Below are 22,744 nucleotides of genomic sequence, written 5' to 3'. Positions count from 1 at the left end.
ACATTCGTATTAATGAATAGAAGTCGGAGAAAAGAGAGAGGAGACAAAGAAGACAACGTTTTAAGTAGAGACATATAGGGGGGACAGATCAGGTGCTGAGCAAGTTTGTTCCGGTTGACCCGAGACCAGTTTTAATGCTCGTGGACGACAGCAAATGCATATGATTGAAATGGCAATGTAAAATTGCATTCTCAAGTGAAAGCATATATGGAAGTGAAGGTCCTAAACGTCCAAACCAACCCTGATGGCAGATTGTTTCAAAGAACTGCTAGGACAGAAACAAAGAATGATCTATAGACTTTAGTTCTGAATGCTGAGAACAAAAGTTTAGAGTAGGCGGCGTCTGTGGTAGGCCTAGGACAAATGGCGAGACTGTAATGTAGAAGTTGAACTCTGAAAGTTTACTGTAAGACTTGAAAGTGTACAGTACAATTTTGTTTTAGCCCAAAAATTAACAGAAAGAAACTGATTAATTGTCATATTACTGCTATAAGTTTAGAAGTATAAAATCACAGAACATTCTTTATGGCAAACAACGTAGATCAAAGGGTTAAGAAGCGCAAATTCATGCACTTTAAAAGGTGTGTAGTTATAAGCTATCACCATTAGCATCCTGTCAATATCTCGCATGACTTCTTGAGGAAGCAACATAAAGTTATAAAACAAAGTATACTGACTATGTATGTTAAAAAAAACAATTGATTCGCCTTAAATAACATCAGTCACTGTTTTAGTACCACCACCACCCCGCCCCTCCTGTTAAAAATGTGACCAGCACCAGTAATGTGGACTGGACCATAGTGTAAATATACACAGTTGCTGAATTCATAATGCTAAAAGCATTTAAACTTGTGCATTGATAATGGTAACGTGTAGCACATGTATTAAAAGAGTGGCAGTTGATAATGTCATAGAAGACAGTGTCATGTTTTGTTTTAAAAAACACACCACGTTGGAAGAAATAGAATGAGAAGATGACAGTGAAGCACGGGCTGATTGTGCCACACCTGTCTGTTTACAATCACTCAAGTAACGACGTGTTCACGAGAACTTCCAATTCTAATGTTGATTAAATTAAATTTAATTCAAATAGATCGCGTCTCGAAGACCTTTTAGAGTCGAAGAACAAAGTAACACTTGGATGTTGTTTTGTTTTTATATCTTATTAAACGAATTCTATTGTGTGTTTTTTTTAGGAAACCTAGAGTACTATTGGAGTTTATCCGAACTACTACAATCAAGGGAAAGATAAATTAACATTTTTGGGGAATGCATTTAATTATGCTTTTTGATTAAGGGTGTTTGGAATCAGTTTTAACGTTTACGATTTGTTAAACTCAATGAATTAGAAAAAGTTTTCTTTTCTAGTGCTTCGCGTATAATCTGTATCGTATCATTTTAGCAGCATGCCAGGGGTTTCTAATCGAAAAGAAATTACAGAAAAGAGAAAGGTAAAGATAACAGTCTTTGGTTGGTTATTATGATGACTACATTTTTATCAGTTACTCAAGAAATTGATATTTTATCAGTTACTCAAGAAATGAAGCTGAATTTTGTTTCACCCTTTCTGTAGTTAATGACGGTTACCTCCACGGTTCAGTGAACCTAGTCGGGGGCGTTTGTTGACATGCCCTATGTAGCCAGTCATTGTGCTGCTATACCTCCAAGCCAGAGAGGTATTCAAGGAAGTACAATACATAGATTAATGATAATTCTCTGCGCAATACATGCACGATCGAGCGCTTTACATTATTCCTTAGAAAACAAATCTGTCACATTTAATTGGTCTTTTTGTTCGAAAAAGTCCTGGGTTTTTAGGCGACCAGGTGACACAGTGGCATGTGACAAACCCCATACCCTTTGATGCTGATTTAATTAGTGAGTGTATGATTATGGAGATCGAAACACACGAATTGCAACGGACGTTTGTTTTTGTAGAAAATATAAAACGCTTTCCTACGGGTAGACTCAGAACTAACAAACAAAACGTTGTTTTACTGGCACTATTTCAAGAAATATAAGAAAATGAACGGAATTTGAGAGTTTGGTTTAAATAAGACTTTATTCAAGTTTTATCGTGACATAAACAATATATGGCATTTAGGATTTCTAACTCAAGCATAGTGCTTATTTTAAGCAATCCTAGTGAAAACATGACAGTGGTAAGCATAATGGTGGACTAAATAGAAATACTCATTTCAGAAAACTATAAAAAACAGAAAAGCAAGATACCCAACAACAAAAAACAGAAAAGGGATGGGGGTGGTAATACAGAAGGTGATTAAACAAAAATGGGACAACGAGAGAACATAAATAAGTATAAAGAAAAACGATGAAGATGACTTGGAGCGCCAATATTTGGGATGAGTGAATCTGATTACAATAATAATAAGTGCACAGAATGATTACAATAATAATAAGTGCACAGAATGATTACAATAATAATAAGTGCACAGAATGATTACAATAATAATAAGTGCACAGAAAAAGTCACGTTTTGTGATCGGGGAAAATGTCACTAAATTGCACAAATTGCATAATTTGATAGTTTGACTAATAGGAAAGCGCCCAGACGTAAAAAGTAATAACTAAAGATCAAATCAGAAAAATTCTAACACCGAAATGATTTTTTTGTACGTATTGCAATGGGGATATCTGCTGGCTTCATAAACACGATTCTTGAAAATGTAAACAATCACAAAAAAATGAACAAAACAATCATAGAGGGTAATGATTACAAAATAATCTGTTAACTTAAGTGTATGTCTGCTTGTGTTTGCGTCTTGATATCTCTGTTCGTCCCTGTAAAATGAACTATCACCATTTTGTCATTTCCAGCTGTTTTTTAATATCCGTGTCCTGTTCATTAGTATCCTGTTTGTAAACGTGCTTCGTGGCTTTGCATTGATCTACATACCCTATTTGCATAAACATGACATTATGACCCGACTTGCTTCGGCAGTTTTGTATGATGTTGATATTTTTGAAATAAACACTTTGAACGACACGAGAATTGTATGAGTGGTTGTTTTTTTACATTTATAAATGTGCTGTCTGTCTCGCTATCTGTAAAATGTACGTGTGTGTGTGTGTGTGTGTGATGAAGTAATAAAATTTATGGTAAATTACTTCTTCATGTCCAGTCACTTGATATGAAAACTCACTACTTATGTGCAGACCTGCTAGTGACTTAACCCCCTTCGTGTGTACACGCAAGCACAAGAACACGTGCGCACAGAAAAGATCCTGTAATCCATGTCAGTTCGGTGGGTTATAGAAACACGAAAATACCCAGCATGCCTCCCCCGAAATCGGCGTATGCTGCCTGAATGGCGGGGTAAAAACGGTCATACACGTAAAAATCCACTCGGGCTAAAAACATGAGTGAACGTGGGAGTCTATAAGCCCATGAACGAAGAAGAAGAGACGACTACTTTATCGATTGAAAAGAAAATTATAAAGCAGAATAACTCTAACGTGAACTGCTTTAACAGGGCCATTTTGGAAATAATCAGTTTTTCAGTTAAAACATTAACAACAACCGCCGCCGTGACGTTGTCAAAGGAATGCAGCTTTTTGACACAAGTAAAGCTGCTATGACGAAACAGATTCACACACAAGTAATATTTTCTCTATGACATTTCAAGATGAGTTCGAATTTATCCGAGCCAAACACTGAATAAACCTAAAAGATAAATCTTTGCAATGAAAATCAGACCGATTTGTTAAAATAAAATACAATTGTACAGCAGTTAGGTTTCATTGTTCAAGGTTTAATTCGATCTCGGGCTCTCTGGGAGCATGGAGAAAATAGGTACAAATAACGACACGAACAACACATTCCAAACACTGAATCAACCTACAAGAATAATCTTTCCGATAACAATCAGACAGATTTGTTTAAAAAGCAACATTGTACAGCAGTTAGGTTTCAATTCGAGCTTGGAGCACGGGGAAAATAGGTACAAATAACGACACGAGCAACACATTCCAAACAATCAGGGTCACACCGGTATCTATCTCAATAAAAACAAAAACAATAATTTATTATTTACAACTTCACACAAGATGCAGTTCCAAAAACTCAAAATGAAAAAAAAAATGAAAGAAAGATGCAACAAATGTGTGCAAGAAATTAGACTAAATTTACGCATGTCGCAGTTATAATTCCCAGTGACGAAAGAAGACAAGCATACGCGATGGACACGTCAGTATACTCAGTCTCTTTGTTTTTGACTGTCTGTTTTCAGTCAGTTTTACCTGTCTGTGCAAGTTGCTCTGACTTTCTGTCTGTCTGTCTGTTTGTCTTTCTCCGTCTCTCTCTCTTTCTCTCTCTCTCTCTCTTCTCTCTCTCTTTCTCTCTCTCTCTCTCTCTCTTTTCCACACACACACACGCACACGTATCAACGCACGCACGCACACCGACTTATACACCCCCCCCCACACACACACACATACTGAAATTGAGTCGGTGCGATCCTTAAGTACTCATGCAATGACTTATGGAAGATATTGCAGAACGTTTATAAGCTCTTTTTTGGCACTTCGGAGGGATAAGAAAAAATATGTTTGATTCTGTGACACCAGAAAAAAACCTGTCAAAAGCTCGGAATAGAATACACAGTGGCCACAATCATGCAGCATGACTCTATGCCATGACACACGCAGCCTATGAAATGTCACCCGCTGATTACCACTCAATGCCAGATGAATGCAGCACAGCTTTCAGTAGGACGAAGTGAGGGAGCGGAGGAGCATTCACCTTTTATCCCCCTCCCAACCTCCCTCAGCCCTACGCCATACCCCAACCATTCCCTCCCACCTCCCTCGCCCCCGGCCCCACCCCCACCCCCACCCCCACAATCGTCTTCCTCCACCCAGCTCTGGCAAATGTTGCCTCGCGTTAAGGTTAGCTCGTACACTGGACTGACGCAGCACTGGTTAAAACAGAGATCTCTGGTTAAAACACGCAGAGAGTGATGCAACAATGCAGGCACACGCCATTCCGTCACTTTCCAGCCTGATATTGCGCTTTTAAAAATAATTCTTTTGTTTGTTGGTTTGAATTGTTGTTGTTGTTGTTGTTGTTGTTGTTGTTGTTGTTGTTGTTATGCATGCTGATTAACGAAAGAATGTGTGTGTGTGTGTGTGTGTGTGTGTGTGTGTGTGTGTGTGTGTGTGTGTTTTCCTTTCTTTTAACTTTATAACCTTTTTTTCTCAAGCGCAGACAAATGAACAGACACACACACACACACACACTGACACACACACACACACACACACACACACACATACACACACTCTCTCTCTCTCTCTTTCTCTCTCTCTCTCTCTCTCTCTGACATGAAATGAAATGAAGCTATAACATAATTCAAATTACAACAACAAACAAAGAAACAATCACAAAAACAGTATATAGCACACGAATTAAAACTCTTTTGCCACCAATCAAAAGATGTTTATGAAAACAATTATATTTCTGTACGGTAGAAATATACTCTGTAAAGTCACAACACTTCAATTTGTGGGGATTTTGTGTGACCATAACCAATATAACGCCCCACCCGTCCCCCTTCCGTCCTCAATTATCCCCGCCTTGTTGATGAAAACACTCATCAGTCTTTCATTTCTCTTTCATAAAAAACAAAAACAAATAACGAATGTCGCGAACACAGACACACGACTTTTGCACTTTGACAGAGAGCAGGTTCCTTGACCCGATTACATACACATTATGATAATTTGATTGCTCGGTGATCAATACCACATGAAGCTGCTGTCCCAACGGGAGTCATCCGCGTGCAGTTAAAACTGTGTAGTCTTCCATCGACTGTCAGAAGCCGTGACCTGAGATGATCTGTATATATCTATTTTAAGCTGAAACGTGATAAAGTGATTCACTGATTCCCCCCTCCAACACCCCCCTTCCACTTCCCAAAAAGTCGCATCTAAACTCGGCAAAAATACTTTTGCACCCATTTTCGCACCACAACTAAAACATTCATTCCAGGGTCATTTAATTCAAACTTTCTATGCAATTAAAGGCCGTCCACTTGGCTATCTGGCACACTTTTCGAATTACAGATTTCTTTTACAGGGGTCACGTGACCGCCGCCGAAGTAAGGGTACCCCCCAAATCGACCCGACAAAAACATAAGGTACCAATAAAAAAAACTCTACAAAAATTCGTAATAGGCGCAACTTAGCAACGTTTACATACGAGGAGAACGAACAATCAATTATCTATTAACAGGTTGTTTTGTTCCGCTATCTTGCGTATTCCTCGTGTTATGTTATTTCTACTATGAATGCTAAGGAGTCTCATGGTGTCTGTTTCTGATGTCGCACATTCGGACAAAAAAAATGTTTCCGATTCTCCGACGGACCGACCCTATTTTTCTTCCCAATCCAGCTAGAGCTGTTTTTGACCCCTGATTAAAATGATTACAAATGACAAAACCAGATTGTGCACACTGTACAAGGAAAGTTACTCTATTCCACGACACAGCTTGAGCGATTTCCGGTTAGATACAAAGCCACATGCCCCTGTGTAAATAAAAACAAAACACATTTCTATCTAAAAGAAATATATAACAAAAGTAACAGACCTACCGACCTTACTTTTTGGGGGCCTTGTCATCGGCAACGTACACATATTTGTTTGGCCTTGCTGTCTCATCACAACATCTCTTCACGTCGAGGGTGACAACAAGTCGAATGCGACAAAAGGTCGACAGCAAATGTCCGAGGCGACAAAAGGTCGAGAATTGGAAATGTCGAGTTCTCCTTCTGCACGTAAACCATTGTTTGTGCTGGGTGTTTATTTTTATTATTATTTCTTTATTTCCTCGAGGATATCTTGCGGTTGTCATATATTTTGTTTGATTTATCATTTATGCGTAAGACAAGTGCTGCACTTAATGTGCCTATTTTATGTTTAATAACTTAGTTTTGTTTAGTAAGTCATAAAATATTGGTAAAAACAGTGTTTTGGGTTACCCGGATTTTTGTGTATGTTCGCTTTAGCTTTCTCGTAGAGTGATGTGCAGTGTGGGGCATGATGACCACAACTCCAGACACACACAAAAACGTCTACTACACCAACCATAACGCATAACACTGTATTAATTTTTTTATATAGCAGAACACCTCATTGCCTATTTCGCAATTTCTGAGACTGGTGTTTCTCTCGTTATTCTCTTTTCCATTCTTCAAACTTTCCAATTCAAGTATAAATGTAACCCTATGTAGCGCATTCACTCATTGACGTTTCCAGTCCTCGACCTTTTGTCGCACTCGACCATTCGACACCCTCGACGTTTTGAATCGCGACCAAATGTCCTCGACCTTTTGTGCCTCGATCTTTTGGTCCTCGACATTTTCGTTCTCTCCCATTTTAAGTGGACTGACAGACAAACACTTATAATTCCTCATGAATCAGTCTCACCATCATGCACATTCGAAGCTAAGTTTATTATCTGTGCCTCTACGTTTTTTGATGTCTTTGCCGTGAATCAAATTGTGTAGACCACATTAAGTGTCCTAAGGCGTTAGAGCTATGCTGAAGAAATGTTTAATTGTGCCAAAAGTAATCGATAGAGTCTATGGACTAGCTTCTAATTTGATTAACTATTTGAGACGAAGTTCAATCACAAGCTGAGATAGAGACCAGCGGCAGCATCGTAATATATCACATTTGCCAGTATCACCAGAACTAATAGAAACATCAGATCTGGGATTTGTCACAAGCATGATGTTAACCAACACAGTTGATATTCCGGCAGTACAGTAATGTAAAGTGGCGTCGACAGAATTAAATATAAACGACCCCTACTCAAAATTCAAAGCTTTAAAACTGCAGACTACATCTTTGCTCGCATCAACCACCATCACTTTACCACATTCAGGCCCTGATCCCCTTCCCCTGCCCTCATCCCAACCCCTCCTTCACTCCTACAGGCTGAGCTCTGACATCAAAGCTGAGACCCCTCCGCCTAAAGGCCGCTAGCACGTGCACTTTATGGCTTGATGGTGCGTGTGCTATGAACAACATCTCAGCTTCCCCACCCCCTGGGGATAGTCTTTAATCACTTTTGCATCACTATCATACAGGATACCATTTTTGTCTTCTTTTTACTTTGGGATTAGCACACCATAGGTTTTTGCAGGTAAACCGGTTTCACGTTTTAGGCTTCGGCTGTACAGACTTGCCTTCTTGATAATTATGGTCGGAAAAAGAAAAATGCAGTGGAAACACACACACACACACACATAACACACACACACACACACAAACATACACACATACACACACACACACACACACACACACACACACACACACACACACACACACACACACACACAAGCGAGTGATGTTTTGGATGAGCAAGTATTTTCAATTATACATGTAATCAGCCTTGGCGAACCTAGTAAGCATGAGTTCTGGTTTTAAAAGTACAAAGTTAGAATGTTACGGTCATAATTAAGGCTTGATTCGATTTTTTTAAATCAACATGACCCTCCCCCAGCCCCCCCCCCCCCCTAGTCTCTCTCTCTCCTTCTCTCTCGTTCCTTCTCTCTCTTCCTTGTAAAATAAAGTTCAGTCTCAGTCTCTCTCTCTCTCTCTCTCTCTCTCTCTCTCTCTCTCTCTCTCTCTCTCTCTCTCTCTCTCTCTCTCTCTCTCTCTCTCTCTCTCTCTGTCACACAAACACTGCCCTAGATCCTGTAAAATGAAGTACGTACTTTGAGTCAGTTGTGTCACGGAAGGCCCAAACATTAACAGATGCTCTGCTCTAAGTCATCGAACAGCTGCTCTAAGAGTGGAGGATGGTGGAGGTGCATAGGAAAGGGGGGGGGGTGGCTTTGAAGCTGGAAAGTACGTATATGTTCTACAGGCACCTGCCAGGCACATTCCCTTTATGAGTCATGAGGGAATAGCAAGTGCGTTATACATTTACCAAAACAAGTTATTGCGACAAATATCGCACCCAAACTAAAGCATTAATTCTCTTGTCATTTCATTCATACTATCTATGCCATTTAATGCAGTCAACTTGACTATCTGGCACATCTTTTAGATTTCTTTTACAAGGACCACGTGACCGCCGCTCGAGTAAGGGTACCCCCAAAATCGACCTGACAAAAACATAATGTACCAATTAAAATAAATCAACGAAAATTCGTAATAGGCAAAGCATAGCAACTTTTACCTACGAGGTGAAAGTCAAATCAATTATCTACCCAAAACCGGTTGTTTTGTTGAGCTGGCTTGCGTATTGCATGTGTTATGCCATTCCTACTGATGCAGGTGTCGATCGCATAGGCGCTTAAAAGCGGGATGTTTTTGCGTCAATTTTGAAATAGTTGACTGCCTTGAAATGGCATAGGAAGTTCAAATCAAAGGACAAAGAAATTAGTGTTTTAGTTTGGGTGCAGAATTTGTGGCAATAATTGTTTAGCTTAGTTTCGTTGCGATGTCCAGACCGTGCAAGATTGCATCAGCTGCTCAGCTGTTCTAAAATTTTGAAGAGGAACAAGAAAGGGAAGACATAGACTAGAAAGAAAAGTCGACAACGACTACTACTACTATTACTACTACTACTACAACTACAACAACAGATATTACTACTACTACTACTACTACTACTACTACTACTACTACTACTACTACTACTACTACTACTACTACTTCTACTCCTTCTTCTACTACTACTACTACACACGATGCAGGCTTTCAGCATCCCTTTTCTTCTTCTTCTCCTCTTGTTTTCTTTCCACGTCTCTCTTTCCCCCTTCTCTCTGTGTGTTTCTCTGTGTTTCTCCCTGTGTCTCTCTGTATATCTCTCTCGCTCTCTGTCTGTCTGTTTGTCCCTGGTTGTCTCTGTCCATCTCTTTCGTTGAGGTAGCACTATAAGAAGCTATTTCACAGTGGACACTGAAATGTAAACGTACAACACCAAAAGACACGGCGGAGGTCCACCCCTTCAATCCAAGTCTGCAACAAGCATTCCGTTTTGCTCTCTTCCGATTTCTTGTTCATCTTTCAATCTTAGATACAAATATTTGTGGGATAGAACATTTCTATAATTTATATTTTCAAACCGTTGAAGTTATTAATGCGATTCATTATCTAATTGTCTCGTGGGAATCGGTTTATCTTTGTTTACTTATGGTACTGGCACTTTCCGTCAGAAACGTAACTCTGAGCATTAGTTACCAATAAGTAACCACACTAAAATCTTTGTTGCTAAATGTGAAGAACATAAATACACCAGGAATGTGACCTTAATTTGAGTAAGAGTCAGTAAGCTGGTAGACTTACCAGGGTTTTCTGCAGTGATGACGAAGAACGGAAGAAGAAACAAGTCGCGTAAGGCGAAAATACAACATTTAGTCAAGCTCAGTCGAACTCACAGAATGAAACTGAACGCATTGCATTTTTTCCGCAAGACCGTACACTCCGTAGCATCGTCTGTCCACCGCTCGTGGCAAAGGCAGTGAAATTAACAATCCAGAAAAGCGCGGTAGCGGTTGCGCTGAGAAGGATAGTACGCTTTTCTATATCTCTATTCTTTTTAACTCTCTGAACGTGTTTTTAATCCAAACATATCATATCTATATGTTTTTGGAATCAGGAACGGACAAGGAATAAGATGAAATTGTTTTTAAATCGATTTCGCAAATTTAATTTTAATCATAATTTTTATATTTTTAATTTTCAGAGCTTGTTTTTGATCCGAATATAACATATTTATATGTTTTTGGAATCAGAAAATGATGAAGAATACGATTAACGTAATGTTGGATCGTTTTATAAAAAAATTATTTTAATTACAATTTTCAGATTTTCAATGAACAAAGTCATTCATTAATTTTTAAGCCACCAAGCTGAAATGCAATACCAAAGTCCGGCCTTCGTCGAAGATTGCTGGGCCAAAATTTCAATCAATTTGATTGAAAAATGAGGGTGTGACAGTGCCGCCTCAACTTTTACAAAATGCCGGATATGACGTCATCAAAGACATTTATCGAAAAAATGAAAAACTTCTCTGGGGATATCATACCCAGGAACTCTCACACACACACACACACACACACACACACACACACACACACACCACACACACACACACACACATACACACACACATACACCACGACCCTCGTCTCGATTCCTCCCTCTATGTTAAAACATTTAGTTAAAACTTGACTAAATGTAAAAAGAGAGAAAAAAGGAGAGAGAGAGAGAGAGAGAGAGAGAGAGAGAGAGAGAGAGAGAGAGAGCGAGGGAGGGAGAGAGAACAAGAGAGGGAGAAGGAGAGAGAGGGAGAGAGAGAGAGAGGGAGAGAGAGAGAGAGAGAGAGAGAGAGAGAGAGAGAGAGAGAGAGAGAGAGAGAGAGAGAGAGACAGAAACAGACAGACAGACAGACAGAGAGCGAACTGAAAAAACCTTGACGGATTACACTGTTGCAGTAAAGATTTCCAGCTACAAAATTAAATAAACATCAAAGGTTGTGTTTTTGGAATGGGTCAGCCTGACCAATTTATACGGGCTATTTTGCATGTTTTTGCGCAACGGCTGCGAATACACTTATATAGTAATACTAGAGGAATACCCGGCTTCGCCGGGGTGAATCGCGAGACAGAGACAGACAGCGTGGCGGTTCACCACATTCACCTTTGAAGGCGAAGTCCTGTCAAATGGGATTGAGAATTTTAGGGCTTATTTCTTAGCCCTATATTATCTGTTGTGGCTTCTCAAATGCCAGAACATACAGACAGACAAAAGCCGCTAGACCCCATCACAAACAGAACTCTAAAATCCACAGGTGTTGCACACACACACACACACACACACACACACAGAGAAGCCGTATATATATATATATGTATATCTACATCAAAAAATATATAGAGATAGGTGACAGTGTATTTTTCGCGTGGCTATAAATTGATTCGACCTTTTCACTTTGACAGTAAGAACAACTTACGGGTGCAAGGGAAGCGTTCTGGACAGCGCAGTGACATTCTAAAAATAGTAACGTAGAAACGGGAATATGGATTGAAGCCACACGAAGGAAGGGAGATAAACGCAAAACACTGGAGAAGATAAGGAAGAGTTACTGGGAATGGTGAAATGAACAGAAAAATCAAAATCGGTTCAGCGCTGCGCGCTGAGAGCACGTGTTGAAATATCTCATCGATGATATTGTGTCCGGGGTGTAGCTGAATACGGTGTCCAAATTTGAAAAAGATCCACCGAGAACTTTGGCGTTGTGATGTGGTCTAGCGGCTTTGGTGTGTCGGTATGGGGGCCCGGGTAGCTGAGGTGGAACCAAAATCGGTTCAGCGCTGCGCGCTGAGAGCACGTATTGAAATATCTCATCGACCAGATTTTGTCCGGGGTGTATCTGAATATGGACACCAAATTTGAAGCAGATCCATCGAGAACTTTGGCCGTGCATGGCGAATACACACATACACAGACAGACAGACAGACAGACAGACACACAGACACAAGTCGTATATATATATATATAGATAGTCACACACCTCTGAACAATTAAAATCCTCGTCTGGGCATTGAGGTCTGACAACGATTGTCGCAAGATTGTTTGAAACATTCCTGGCCGATACTTGAAAATATGGAACAGCTTAAAATTCATTAGCCTCGGTGCTATAAGCTCAGTTCAGACTCTGGAACTTTGTTATAAAAAACAACAACCTCCACTTCACTTCACAAGGCACTTCAAATGAAATTGTAACAGCAAACACCACGACTTAATTCTTTTTAACTGCTCAGATATTGTGATCCAAGAAAACCTGAAAGGGACACTTGACCGTTCATTTAAAGGCTGCCATATTCGTAGCGTTCATTAATTAATTCATATTCAGTCTCAAACGCTATCTTTGGTTTACGAAACGTCACGAAGTGACGTCAACGGTCTAAAAATAGCCCAAGTCCTGGAGAACTGTTGCTAAACAATGCAATAAAGAATTAATTATTTCTCGTAATTGGTAAGGACTTCAAACCTAAAACTTTGCAGGAAGCTTAATTTATACATCCCCGCAACGATGGGAAAAGCCCTGGAAGTAATTAAACTAATTAAATAGGACTATGTCAGCCTTTAACAGTGCCCGTAAAGTGATATCGCAGTCGTTTTTGATGAATAGACGTGTTTCTTTTCAACATTAATAATGATAATAGTGTCTTGTCGAGAGAAAAAACAAACAAGTCGCGAAAGGCGAAAATACAATATTTAGTCAAGTAGCTGTCGAACTCACAGAATGAAACTGAACGCAACGCAACGCAGCAAGACCGTATACTCGTAGCATCGTCACTCCACCGCCCGTGGCAAAAGCAGTGCCCGTGGAATTGACAAGAAGAGCGGGGTATTCGTTGCGCTGAGAAGGATAGCACGCTTTTCTGTACCTCTCTTCGTTTTAACTTTCTGAGCGTGTTTTTAATCCAAACATATCATATCTATATATTTTTGGAATCAGGAACCGACAAGGAATAAGATGAAAGTGTTTTTAAATTGATTTCGAAAAAAAAAATTTGGTAATAATTTTTATATATTTAATTTTCAGAGCTTGTTTTTAATCCGAATATAACATATTTATATGTTTTTGGAATCAGCAAACGATGAAGAATAAGATAAACGTAAATTTGGATCGTTTTATAAATTTTTTTTTTTTTTTTTACAATTTTCAGATTTTTAATGACCAAAGTCATTAATTAATTTTTAAGCCACCAAGCTGAAATGCAATACCGAATCCCGGGCTTCGTCGAAGATTACTTGACCAAAATTTCAACCAATTTGGTTGAAAAATGAGGGCGTGACAGTGCCGCCTCAACTTTCACGAAAAGCCGGATATGATGTCATCAAAGACATTTATCAAAAAAATGAAAAAAACGTTCGGGGATTTCATACCCAGGAACTCTCATGTCAAATTTCATAAAGATCGGTCCAGTAGTTTAGTCTGAATCGCTCTACACACACACGCACGCACACACGCACGCACATACACCACGACCCTCGTTTCGATTCCCCCTCGATGTTAAAATATTTAGTCAAAACTTGACTAAATATAACAAACACGTTCACGCCCAAGGTCTTCTTCCAGTAATGTGTAAAAGAAGAGCAAATGCGATACTGAAAAGTTGCTATGGCTATCAGGCGTCGGTTTTAAATCGTTTCTTTCTTTGTTTCTCTACGCAGCTAAGACGATTTAATACAACTTTTCTGTTATACATCTTCGCCATAAACAAATCTGAGCCTGGTGGCAAAAAAAAGATTGCGGGGACCAGATCCCTAAATGACATCCGTGCCAAGTTTGATGTCAATGACATCATGCAGGTTTGTTCACATTGTACAAGAACGATTGAAATCTGTCTGTTGATTAGACTACCATAATTTATTCAAGTTAGAGAGAGAGAGAGAGAGAGAGAGAGAGAAAGAGAGAGAGAGAGAGAGAGAGAGAGAGAGAGAGAGAGAGAGAGAGAGAGTCGGAGTCGGAGTCGGAAATTTTATTTGTTAGGCCTCCGGCCCATAACAAGACTGGTGACACATTATACAAGCGAACAATAATAATAATAATAATAATAATAATAATAATAATGGACATTTATTAATCGCCGTTTCTCACAAGAGCTCACGGCGATTTACATATGTTTAAAATAAGCAGAAAAAACAACATTATGGACCTGCATCTTGCAACTGAGCATTTTCCAGAGAATCAGTGCGAAATCGTAGTGCTTTGTAAATATACGTTGCTAATTGTCTTACCACTTGGCCATTTGTTGAGGATAGTAATTGGCACATTCTAAACATGGATGGGTTCCGATAATACTTTGAGGCTATTAATTCAACTCTGATCTCATTATATGCGGGACAAACAAGTAAAAAATGTACTTCCGTCTCCAGTGTATCATCTGAGCACAAAGGGCAAAATCTGTCTACGTTATTCACATTGGGTTTATACTGTAAATAGTGGTTATTTAAGGGTGACATACCAAATCTGAAACGTGCTAACATTCTTCTCAAATGAACATTTCTTATCTGATACAAATAACCACTCATACACAAGGACTGCTTAAATAACGAATACACATTATAAAAAACGTGTGATTCAAGGGAACTATGCCAATCCTGTCTAAAGCAATCGACAAGTCTTTGGCGAAATTCTCTTACAAACGTGGAAATATCACCAACACCTTGTGCTTCCCACACTTCACCAAATCCATACTTGTACAAAACATTACGAACGTTACAAGCCCATGTCGTGTAATTTTGCCTTTGTATAGACAGTAGCATATTATACACTTTCTTGGGGTACCTGTTGCCATCCATCCGAGTTAATCGAAGCCAAAACTTCATACACTTTATGTGCGTTACCACAAACAGAGGATAACGTCCTGTTTCACCGTAAACTATATGCCTTGGTGACTTCGAATGGACACCGACAAACCTTTTAATGGCAGACAAATGTACTCTTTCAACAATTTGTTGATCAGCAGAGAGTCCCCAGACCTCCGAACCGTACGTCAAGATCGGTTGTATTTGACTGTCAAACAGTTTAAAAAATGTATCAGGAGAATATTCCCCAATACTCCAAAGAAGTTTGAGGATAGCTGATACTCCCTTTCTCGCGCGATCAGCAAGGTCGTTTAGAGTGTGGGAAAAAGAGATTCTTGTGGACATATAGACTCCTAAATATTTATACATGTTTACAACTTTCACTTCACTATCACCAAAGAACCATTTTTCTCGTAATGCTAGATGACCACCGTTTCTAAACACAACTATGTTCGATTTAGCCATATTTACGACTACCTCAAGCTTCTTTGAGGTGGTCAATAAAACATTTAGCTGGTTTTGCAAACCGATGACACTATCAGAGATTAAAACCACATCATCCGCAAACAACAAAATCAATAATTCGACTAAATCCGGTGACAATTGAATACCGTGTCTTCCACTTTCCATAATGTCTTTGGTTAATTCGTTAATAAACAATGAGAACAAAATCGGTGAGCAGTTTTCACCCTGTTTTAGGCCGACTGGACACATGAATACATCTGAAAGTTCACCTCCTGCTCGAACACACGTTTTCACTGTCGTATACATACTTTTAAGGGCTAAAACAATCTTTCCACACATGCCATTCTGATCCAGTACTTTCCATAGTTTATCCCTGTGAACAGAGTCAAACGCTTTCCGAAAATCTATAAAGGCTGCATACAGTTTTCTATGTCTCAACAACTGTTTCTGTACGATTCCAAACAGTGTAAATATGTGATCTACTGTAGAGTGATCTTGGCGAAAACCAGCTTGCTCCTCCCCAACAACTTCGTTCTCTTCTATCCAATCAGAAATACGTTTATTCAAAATAAAACTATATAATTTGCTGCATACATTCAGCAACGAAACACCTCTATAATTATCCGGTGAATCAATATCTCCTTTCTTATGAATTGGGTGCAAAATCGAGTGTGACCATTCATCGGGAAACAAACCGTTGTCAAATAAATGATTAAAAAAATTGGTCAAAAAAGGCAAAAGTATATCAATACCATTCTTATAAAACTCGTTAATCAACCCATCTGGGCCAGCTGCCTTTCCATTTTTTAGCGCCCGGGCTGCACACATTACCTCATCATGTGTGATCAATTGGTTTAAAGAGTCACAATTTCTCAGCTCTCCTTGCTCAAAACGTTGATCACCTTCATTACCTGGGGTATTTGTTTCCGCAGGTGGTACGGTACCAAAAACATCACGAAAATGCTCATACCACTGTTCCATCGATATGTTGCATTGTCCACCAAGAGATGGTCGCACTGAACGGACTGTTTCCCAAAACTTTTTAGGGTCCTTTAAATTTGCATGCAATGACTCAACCACAGAATCTTTATATAATTCCTTTTTTTGCCTCAACAACTCTTTATATTCTCTGCGCTTCTGAGAATACTGCAATCTGTCTTCATCTTCGTCCGAATGGCTAGCCCTGCGAAGGAGTTGCCAAACAACTTGACGGCTCTGCCTACATTCAAGATCAAACCAAATTCTTCTTTTTTCTGAGCCGACAAATATAACCTTTCTCATGCATTCTCCAGCATAAAACAAACTTTCATTAAACTTTGCAAGCGACTGGTTGACATCAATGTCAATGAGCACCGTTGCTTCTTCAATAATACCTTTAACATGGTCGCTCTGCATGTGACAGTGAAACTCTGCACATTTCTCTTCGTTCCATTGGTATTTCGAACAAGAATATTGTTTACCATGGGTTTTGGGGTAACACACGCCATTCTTAGTGGCAATAAACAATTCCACCAATAAATGTTTGGTCTCAACCATGGGCACAACTTTTAAATGTTCGCAAAGTGAACGTAATTTTTGAGAAACAATAAAATAATCAATAACGCTGCTGCCACTTTGTGATATGTATGTGAAATTTCCAGGGAAGCCTGCTTTCTGTAATCCATTCAGAATCACTAGACCAAATTCTTCGCAAATGTTAAGAAGGTATCGGCCAAACGCATTCACAACTTTGTCCATGGAAACTCTCGGCATCTTAAGGTCATCAATGTCACTGACGCGGGCAGTAATGTCGGAAAGATTAGCAATCGGGTCTGTGTTTTTAACGTTCAGAGATGCAGTTCTTGAGTTCAAATCACCACAAATTATCATTGGCAGATCTCCACATTCCCTCACAGCTTCTAAAAGACTATCTTCAAGAAGTGAAACACCATTATATATATCTGTCTCTTCGTAATATGGGGCTGATTCTGGTGGGAGATAAGCACCGATTAGCAAACAGTCAGTGTCGATCCCCAAGACATGGTGAGACAACTTCAACACAATAATATTATCCGTTTCTATCTCAATCTGCTTAATGTACTTACACAACTCCTTTCTCACTAGAAACATAATTCCCCCCGATCGCCGCGCATGAATACTGTCTGACACTTTTACAGCTGGGGATGGGAAAATTACATGGGATTGACACTGTAATAACGAGTTCGGTACCAGTTCACTAAATGTTTCCGTGAAAAGGAGAATGTCGTACTTTAACAAGGTTGTGATATCTGTATCTCTCAAAAAGTTCCAGATGCCTTCGACATTAAGCGTAGCCAACGATAACGTTGTTTTAGAGTGTGTGGTGGTAGCATTAGCGCAAGGCACATCAGGGATGTGAGTGCGCTGTGTGGGTTCCTGGCATGCCTGAGATGCTGATGGATGTGCGGAAGGGCCTCGGCCTAACCCCTACCTGCGTTTGCCGTTCCAGTTGTCCAGTAGAGTCTGCTGGCGGGAGGAGGGAGGGGCAGAGGTCTGGGACCGGTTCCTGGTCTGCATAGGGGTCGTCTGCTCTCTGGACTGCTGGGCGCTGTGGTTCCTGCCCCTGCCCCTCCCTCTACTCCCACTGCTTCCACCGGAAGCAATAGCAGAAGCTTCGTAGTGAGGAGAAGAGATGGGGGTACCTCGGCCCATTCCTCGGAGAGGCGGCAGACTCCCGGGGCTGCCCGTGTTGCTCAGAGGTGGCACGCTGGTCGTTGAAGCAGCAGTTTCCCCCTCTTGGTGATGCCCGGCGTCAGACAGCCCAGCTTCCGACACAGCGTCCTCCATCTTGTCGTCGCCTATGGTGCTGATGTCGTCATCGTCGTCGTCTTCGTCTTTATGCACAGTGGGCGGGGCGTCGTCCGAGCGGCGCGACGTTGCTGCCATGGTCGCATACGATGCCCGGTTTTGTCTTGCGTCGCTCCTTGTTTCCTTGGGATAATCCATGGGGTGCTCGTGGTTGTGTAGGGGTGGGAACTGGGAGTTTCGGGGACGGTTTCGGGCGAACTGAGAATGGGACTGGGAAGTGTAAGTGTTTTCGTTTGAATCACGATAATAGTGTCTCCTTTCTTCCACAACCAACTTCCCTCTGGCAAAGTAAGCATGCTTTCCTTGCTCCCTCCAGTAAGAAATGGTGTCCCTCTGGTGCTGGGTCAGGTCTGTTGCCACACGCAAACCATCGTCGTTCTTCATCCTGTTCTTTCCCTCTTTGTCCTTCATGACGATCATCGCATCCTTCCATGACTGGAACTTGATGATAACTGGCCTGGGACGCCCCGTGATGCTTGGAGAGGGACCTAGGCGATGGGCTTTTTCAATGTCCGATTCATCCCAATTCTTGTGAGGAAAATATCTCTGCAATATGTCAATCACTCTTGTTGCACATCTGTCATAGTTTTCTCCACCTTCTTCCCTGAGTCCAAGCAACTTTACATTAGAGCGCCTTGAGAATCTGTCTTGCCTCTCAATTTCTTCCTCTACTTTCTGCATGCGACTGTTCATAAAACCATGCTCATTTTCCAGCGCCTGTACTCGTTGTTCGTTTCGGCGAGCCACTATTTCAAGAGAGAAAAGAGAGAGAGAGTGAGAGAGAGAGGTAGAGAGAGAGATATACACAGAAAGAGACAGAGGCAGAGACAGACAGAGACAGACAGACAGACAGACATATATGCAGACAGACAGATAGCAGATGTGATTATCGCACGATTTCACACAGCCTAATTCGTAACATCTTGCTCAGTCTCGGGTCAGTGCATTTTCCCCAAACCTTTCACATCTTCAACCGCCACTCTAATGGAGAGTTGGGACTGTCATTGATTGTGCGGGACCGTGCCATTGTTAATTCATTGTTCGCCCAGCCTTCTGTGGCAGCATTACTATGACGGTGTCCTGACAACAGCCATAGAAGTGTCCCAGCGAACTGAGTGTGTCTTAACTGGCTTCAGCGTGACTTGCCTTGATTGCTTTGAATTTGGGTTGGCAAAATAAGCTCTTTTTTATTTTTAAAGTTTTCAGAAAACTCAGGGGGGGGGGGGGGGATAGGCGGAGGCGTCGCTTTCAAACATTGTCTTTCGCTGTGAAATCGTCATGTCCATAACATCCCTTTAAAGGCTCACCGTGTCGTAACACACAAGCGACGGCATTATCTTCCCCACACTATCTGAAGTCTCCCATGCACGCACGGAGCACAACAGAAGTGTGACAGGTCTGCACTTACCGCTCTCTATTTCCTACCTTCAGTCTTTGCAGATGAGTCCACATCGATGGAATTGTCTCTAAATCTGGATACATCTCTGTAACTCCGGAGGTTCGTCTTTCTCTCTCTCTGGACTCGAATCCCCAACTCTTTTCAACTCGTGGGACGTAACAGATTCGGGAAAAGAACAAGCCAGGCCAGTGTTGACAGGCAAGCACTTGCACATCGTACTAAAACTTGTGTTTGGAGGTTAACAAATGGGGTTAAGCAAAGCCCCCTTGGTGGTGGTTGCAAGGGGGCTTGAAGCTGAACGTTTTTTGATGTTTCTGGAACGAAAAAGGTAAATTCGACAGCAAGCTGTACAGGCAATAGAAGAATTGAGATTGTAAGGACTCATACTTTTCATCACAAAAATCGTTGAAGAAAATTGTCTTGAGGGGGTGAGAGGTGCGATTTCTCCTCGGATTTCATGATGATCCAGATGTAACCCCCCCCCCCCCCCCCCCCCTCCCCCACAAAAAAATAAAAATAAAAAATAAAGCGTTTTGGAGGTACATGCTTAAGCCAGGGGGGGGGGGTTGCGCAACCACTGTAACCCCCCCCCCCCCCAAGACCGGGCCCTGTGACTGCCAACGACGGTCAAGATGAAGCAGGGAGGCCGCAGACCTGCAGCAACCTGTTGTTGTGTAATCAGGGTCCTTGCTTTTTGCCACGATCATACTAGCACTTTGCACACAATAACTTCTTCAAGTGCTGTGAAATTAGCCAATAATTATTTGCTAAGGTTTTTTATGTATTAATATAAGGGGGGTTATGTGTCACGTCACCTATTTTCTACATGACGGGACACACAGAGAGACAGAGACATAGACAGGGACATAGACAGAAACGGAGACAAACAGGCAGGCAGACAGAGAGAGAGAGAGAGAGAGAGAGAGAGAGAGAGAGAGAGAGAGAGAGAGAGAGAGAGACAGACAGACAGACAGACAGACAGACAGAGAGAGACCCACACACATACACACAGAGCCAGCCAGCCAACCAGCCACACGCAAGTTTTTCTTTTGAGTGGGGTTTGGGGGGGGGCCTAGTTTGTAACGGTGGGTGGTTTTCTACAAAATCGGAAATCAAGAAAGAACTTCAAATGGATTCTGTTCAAGTGTTCATTTGGAACTCAGAGTCTCATCTCACACAACTTTTAAACAACTCTGTGTTCGTCTCAAAACCGAAAACGTCGTTTCGGCTTGCTTCTAATATTAGTAATACTCCGCCGTCAATACCGTTTAAATGAGAGACAAAAAATTGCTTTTAAACGGATTCGATTTAATCAGAGCGTGACTCCGCACTGAGAACAGTTCTCATAATTATGTCCTTTGTTGAATTCCTGTGACGTTTTGTCGTCGGCAACAGTCGGCTGCATCTCAACTATTACGCCCGCTGCCAGTCCCGTCCGTTGTTCTTGTAACCAATAAAGGCCTGTTCACATTCGGCGTAACTGTCAAGGCTCTCAAAGCACGGCTTTCAAGGCTGGCCTAGTGGTAAGGCGTCCGCCCCGTGATCGGGAGGTCGTGGGTTCGAACCCCGGCCGGGTCATACCTAAGACTTTAAAATTGGCAATCTAGTGGCTGCTCCGCCTGGCGTCCGGCATTATGGGGTTAGTGCTAGGACTGGTTGGTCCGGTGTCAGAATAATGTGACTGGGTGAGACATGAAGCCTGTGCTGCGACTTCTGTCTTGTGTGTGGCGCACGTTAAATGTCAAAGCAGCCCTGATATGGCCCTTCGTGGTCGGCTGGGCGTTAAGCAAACAAACAAACAAACAAACAAACCTCAAAGCATGACTCGGAAGGCATGAACATAATTATCTTGTTGTTAGTACTGCCGCTGTCAGATGTCATTTTTGTAAAGTTTCGTTTTCATAGAAAACGAATCTCAAGCACAATAAACTGACTGTCTGGTCGACCAAGGAACGGGTAAATAATTTACCAAGGTGTGTAAGCTTACTCGTGCCTAATTCAATGTCAAACAAAACTATCGAGGCAAAGGGGTGTAACCTTATCGGTGTTTGATTGGTTTAAACCACCTCCAAGGCACGCAAGGCTTGCAAGGTTTCTGCAAAATTGCACAAAGTTCTAGCAACGCTAGCTTGTACGTGTGTCAAGGCTTTCAAGACGTGACTAGACTGGTTTCAATGCTTATTGGGCTTATAATACGAATAGTCGCAGAATGGCACGACGTGTGAGTAGCTCCTAACATATAACTCATCTCCAGTTGGCATTCGCCAAACAGCACAATGATAAAATCACAAGAGACTGTTATCATATTAGAAATATGACCTGTCATTTGTGTGAGAGAAAAAAGACACAAAACCCACCAACGGCCGATGAACAAAAAAAAAAAGAGGTTTGACACTAAATTGATCTTGACATTTTTTATCTGTGGACAACTAGCAGCCGCTGACAAGCTGAGAGAGCTAATTGCGTGCGAGGGGAATCAAATCATGACGAGACAGAGACCTGATTCAATTTGTGCCACACCGCACAGCTAACGACGCGGAACGTTTCTGTTCTTAGCAACAACAAGCAACATGCAGCTCGTTTGTGCAACCGCTGTCTTTGGGGACGAAGAAGAAGACCGCCAGCTCTCACGGGCAGCGATAACACTGAGGCTTCACCCCCTGAGTCAGCCAGGGTGGGGGGGAATCAGGCA

Source organism: Littorina saxatilis, linkage group LG1 (assembly GCF_037325665.1).
Source record: "Littorina saxatilis isolate snail1 linkage group LG1, US_GU_Lsax_2.0, whole genome shotgun sequence".
NCBI lineage: Eukaryota > Metazoa > Mollusca > Gastropoda > Littorinimorpha > Littorinidae > Littorina > Littorina saxatilis.
Note: the sequence above shows the minus strand (reverse complement) of the source record.